Below are 6,053 nucleotides of genomic sequence, written 5' to 3' on the forward strand. Positions count from 1 at the left end.
CAGAGAAGTTAGATCAGTACATTACATTTGAGAATCATTAGGATTTGTTGTGTCCAATTCTTCGTGATCCCATAATGAGTCAATTGGGGAGGTATAAACAGATTGTCTGACTGAAGTCCCAATTTAGATTATATAGCATAACCCTAGAGTGAACCAAGTCAGCAAGAGGCCCCAATTTTTATCATGGGTCCTGATTTTCTCTAGCTTTGTTCAGTAGCCCCTGAGTAAGAACAAAGGCAACAGATGGCAGAAATAATCTCAGTCTGGGGTTTGACAGGACAAGATCTTAAAAAGGACACCAGGCATGAGATTCAGAGGACAGCATAGGGGCATCTAGGTGGTGCAATGAATAGAGCACCTTCCCTGGAGCCAGGAGAATCTGAGTTCAAATCCAGTCTCAGACACTTAACTAGTTATTGACCTTGGGCAAGTCACTTAACCCCAATTGTCCTGCCTTCCCCCCCCCAAAAAAAAGGACAGTATAGAGTTGAATTGGTTCACCAAGGGGTCAGATAGGGAGGAAAGAGAGTGTGGCAAGTCCAGGGGTTATGGCCTGGTAAAGAACTGAGGGGGTAGAAGGATTTGAGGTTGCAGGGTTCACAAAGGACAGAGTTTGGAGTTGCAAGGCATTGGGAGTGGTAGAATGGCTATAGATTATGATGAGCTAAAAGTATTTTGGAGTTCATAAACAATACTTATGGGTGATGGAAAAATGAAGAATATGACCATCTCTATGTATAGTAGGAGTAGGGGGTGTAGAGGAGTAGGTCATGGGAAATAAGTAGACTGAAGAGTAGGTTTTGAAGGAGAATCAGTATGTATGTTGAAGTCCCCTAGTTTGAGGGCAGGAGTTGGGGAAGAAAAAGACTTTTCCAAATAGAAGACATTGAATAAGTAAGGAGAATGACCTGGAGATTTTTAGACAATAGCTATCAGAATCTTGATTGTTGTGATAATCATGGATTGAATGAATCTCAAAGGATGTAAAGTTATCAAGTGATGATGGTAGAAGGAGAAGCTGGAAATGACAGTGGGAAAGAAGGAGTAATCCAACTCCTCCATGATAACCAGTGAATCAGGGAGTATGAGTAAAAAGTTCAGTCAGTGATGGAAAGAGTAACCAGGGAAGTTGTGTCATCAGGAAGAAGCCAGATCTCATCAACTGCAATAAGATAGGAACAAGAAAAGAACAGGTTTGAGATGAAAACTCATTTGTGACCCATTAAGCAGGCATTCCAGAGATTACAATAAAAGGGTTGGGAAACTTTAGAGTAGGAGGTTTGGGGTGTAGGGAGAGTTTGAAGGGGATGTGAATAAGGTCAGTTGGAGATGAAGAATGATGTTTGAACAATGACAACTGGGGTTCAGAATCACTGGGATAGAGTGAGTAGGGTAGAAGTCATATCATACAGGGTAGAAGTATGTTATCATTTAAGGAATGAGTTTAGGTAGGTGACCATTGTTCACAGGGTTTAGTCTCAAGTAGAATTGTCCCAGAGCATCAAGTAGTTATGTGTGACTGAAAAGGGAAAATGGGGTGAAGGGGCATGGAGGGTGGAAAGGCAAAGCCTATGGAGTTATAAAGAGCCAGAAAGGGTGCCTTGAACACTGCTGTTAATAGCTTAAAATTCTTTTTTAGAACCATTCATTCATATCATTTGGCCACTTTACAATCAGCTTCTACCCTTAAACCTTTGTTAGTTTTCTACATTTCTTGACTACCAGACCTTTATTAGAAATATGTGATGCAAAAATTAATCCTTTACCTTAAATAAAACTTCAGTGGAACACTTGATGTAAAAATCTTTTAAAATAACTTTAATGCCTTTGGGATGATTTTTTAAAATATATTTAAGATTAATTTTATCATGAGTCAACCTTACTATCATTGAATTTGGCTTAAGGAGGAAATAACATACACACTCAATTGAGTATCTTACCCTACAGGAAAGTAGGGGGGAAGGGGATAAGAGAGGAGATGATAGAAGAAGGGAGGGCAGATTGGAGGAGAGTGTAGTTAGAAGCAAACACTTTTGAAAAGGGACAGGGTCAGAGGAGAAAACAGAATAAGTGGGGGGCAGGATAGGATGGAGGGAAATATAGTTAGTCTTTCACAATATAACAACTATGGAGATGTTTTGCATAACTACACATATACAACCTACATTGAATTGCTTGTTTTCCCAGTGGGGATGGGTGAGGAGGGAAGAAGGGAAAGAATCTGGAAATCAAAGTTTTAAAAACAAATGTTAAAAAAAGTTGTTTTTTACATGCAACTGGGAAATAAGATATACAGGCACTGGGGTATAGAAATCCATCTTGCCCTACTAGAAAGTTAGGATGGGGATGGGAGAAGATATGAGAGAATAGATTGGGGGAAGGGGTATTCAGTAGGCTAGAGGTTAGGGGAAAGACAAGAAGAAAATTTGTAACTAAAATCTTGTGGAAATGAATGTTGAAAACTAAAAATAAATAAATTTTTTTTAAAAGATACATTTTATTCTCAATCTAATAACAATACAAACAACTCAGTGAAAAGGATGCAGTTGTTCACTATCAGTAAATGTTTTAAAACTGAGGAGTAGGGGTAGAAATTGGATGAAATAGTTTACCTTATAAGATATTTCATAATTTTAATTATTTATTTATATAGAGCAGTATTTGGGAGGATTGCTTTGATTCGTTATATTTTCATTTTTAAAAGTTTGAGCTTAGTTTTCAAATTATAAATTTGACAGAATCATAGAACTATTTTTTTAAACTTTTGATACCATAACATACACTATAAATGAGGACCACTAGAGATATCCCTAAACTGGAGAAAGCTTACTCATGTTTTTCTTCTGTATTTGGGATTTGGTACTCAAACCAAGTGCCTGGATAACAGTTCAATCTTCAGGCCCTTGCTCATTTCTTCACATTTCCTAATTTTATCCAATAATTTCTTACGGGCAACAGAACAAAAAATTGTATAGTGGCATTATTTTATTATTTACATTCATTTTGCTAAGACAGACCAACAACTAATTAATTGATTTGCACCCAACAAACATTATTGAACACCTTCAGAGATGTGCTGCATGAACCAGAGGGCTTATGCTGTGAAAAAGTACAGGGTAAAGTTGAAATCAAGCCAGTCAATAAGCATTATTTGGATGAATAGGCATGTGGGATCATATCCTGAAGAATATTAGCAACAGTAGACAGAGTAAGATCTTTTACCTTCCTTAAACATTTCTGAAGAAAAAAAAAGATATATTGTAAATCCAATATGTCCCCAAAAGCCCATCAGGACTTTGAATGTTAAAGTTTTTGTTTTTTTTGTTGTTGTTGTTTTGGGCAGGGGGAAGGCAGGGCAATTGGGGTTAAGTGACTTGCCCAAGGTCACATGGCTAGTAAGTGTTAAGTGTCTGAGACTGGATTTGAACTCAGATTCTCCTGGCTCTACAGCCATGCTCTATTCACTGAGCCACCTAGCAGCTCCTAAAGAATTTGCTATTGCAAAATGTGCTCAGTTTGTAATAAATGCCAGTACTCTTCTTGTCAGATATTCTTTCAGTGCTTAATAATTAAATGAGGAGGAATTAAAAGGAATGAGCAGGTGCTCCATGGTCAATTAGGCATCCAGGCAGTCTATCAAGATTAGGAGGTGAGAATCATGAAGTCTTAAGCAAAACTGGGAGAAATAGGAGCAATGTGATCTTGATTCTTCATCTTTTCCCTTTCTTATCAAATTTAATTAAACAAATATTTATTAAATGTTTCGTATTGTAAGGCACTATAATAGGTAATGGGGAACAAAGATGCAACAAAGACAGAGGCATCAAATGACTTACAGTCCAATAACAGGGACCATTTTTAGATCAAGAATAAGTCAACTCTTTATCAAGTGATGGATTTCTTTTATTATTTAGTCATGTCCAACTCTTCATGACCCCATTTAGAATTTTCTTGGCAAAGATACTAGAGTAGTTTGCCATTTCCTTCTCCAGCTCATTTTATAGATGAGGAAACTGAGGCAAATAAGGTGAGGTGACTTGCCCAGGATCACACAGCTAGTAAGTCTCTTAGGCTGGAGGTGAATTCAGGTCTTCCTAATTCCGGGCTCACTGCTCTATCCACTGTACTACCCAGCTATTCAATGGATTTCTACTAATTCTCAATGATTTTGGAACTCACAGAAAAGCAGACAAGTTTGTTACCTGTCATCATAACCCTTTCTGAATCACAGACAAGTAGAACAGCTTACATGTTGAACTTATTATATATGAAACACATTTATATTTTATATGTGTTGTTACATAAAAGAAAAGCAAACTGTGCATAAGCAATCCACAGTTTCATATACAATACTCTTCTGCTTTTACACTATGATTATGGAAACACTAGTTTTATTTAATGTCTTTTAAGTGTAGAAGAAATTTTTTTTTCCTTTGGGGAATTTTTGGTCTCCCTGCCTCAAGTTTCTCACCACTCTGATCTATTCTCTGTTCAGCTGCTGAAATAAATTTCCTAAAGCACAGGTCTGACCTCTCCTACCTACTCAGACTCCAGTGACTCCTGATTGCCTTTATGTTCTATGAAAAGGAGTTTGGGAAATGCTGCTGTGTAGAACTCTACCCTCCCTTCACCTACTGGAAGGTATTCTCTCAACAATAAGAACCTATCAAGAGAGTATAAGCCCTTGTGTCAGAAAGGGTGAGGCATAATATAGTATTAAGTTATGTCACTAATAGCAAAAATGTTGGATGCCAGATACTGAAGACATTAAAAAAATGCTTCCTACTAAAGAAGAACACTAAAAAAAGAATCACTTAAGACAATCTGCTTAATTTAATTGAATTAAGAACACTAACTAATAAGCCTGGAGCTGGTAGGTCCACATATTTTAAAAGTAACAGAGAGAATTCAAATGACAGTTATGTGTGTTCCTTTCTCTGTCCAACCACTTTGGAAACTGAAGAAATAAAATCAGAAAGTCATTGTATTGCTTCAAAATTACATTTTATTGTCTCAAGGGCCATGAAGATGCAGCAAAAATCATGTTGACTAAGAAGTTATGTTTAATCAAACTCAGACTCTCCCTCTCCAGGACAATTATAACTAAAATGAATATTAGAGGCATTTCATTTGTATCTTTCTCGAAGCTTACCAATGTTCTTGCATTTACCAAATATAATGTTTTGGGATGTTTTTCCTCTGTTCTCATCTTTGGTTTCATAACCTGAGCCCTTCCTAACCTTCTTGTCTTCCTAATTCTACCCCTTCTCTAAGCACTCTAAGATCCAGCTACATTGGGCTGCTTGCTGTTTTTCACATCTCCCTATTAGGTGTTTTTGTATTGGCTATTCCCCATGCCCAAGAACACTCTCCATATCCTCTGCCTCCTTTTTCTTGATTCCTTCTACACTCAACTCTAATCCCACCTTCTGTTGAAGGCCTTCCTCAGTTCCCCTTCCCTATCATTTCACACCAGAACATTCCTTTTGACATTCCTCCAATTTGACAGTGGGCAACTAGGTGGCTAGTAGTAGATAAGAGTGCAGTGCATGGAGTCAGAAAGACTCTTGGATTTAAAGCTAACCTCAGACACTTTCTAGCTGAGTGACCCTGGGCAAGCCACTTAATTCACTTTTTCTGTTTCCTTATCTGTAAAATGAACTGTATGTATGTATGTATACATGTATCTTGTATGTTATTTGCACGTTGTCTCCTTCATTAGAATGTGAGCTCCTGGAGGGCAGGGTCTCAACTGTTTGCCTTTCTTTATATCACCAGTACTTAGCACAGTCCCTGACAGAATAAGGATTTGATAAATGCTCATTGACTGACTAGACTCCCCCACAAACCTCCCTAACAGAACTAAGCTCATTTCAGAGCAGTTCAGCACTTTTCACAATGCCTTGAGGGCACAGTGAATGCTTGCTGAATTGAGCTGAACTGAGGGAGACAGCGACATTGTAGCAAAACTTAGCGCTTGATGTGGAATCTTTGGATCCACGCTGGAATCCTACCTCTTCTATTGAATATTTATATGACCTTGGTCAAGTCCT

The sequence above is a fragment of the Petaurus breviceps genome, unplaced genomic scaffold (assembly GCF_028583685.1).
Source record: "Petaurus breviceps papuanus isolate PSGF00001 unplaced genomic scaffold, PetGlider_PUasm1.0 90977, whole genome shotgun sequence".
NCBI lineage: Eukaryota > Metazoa > Chordata > Mammalia > Diprotodontia > Petauridae > Petaurus > Petaurus breviceps.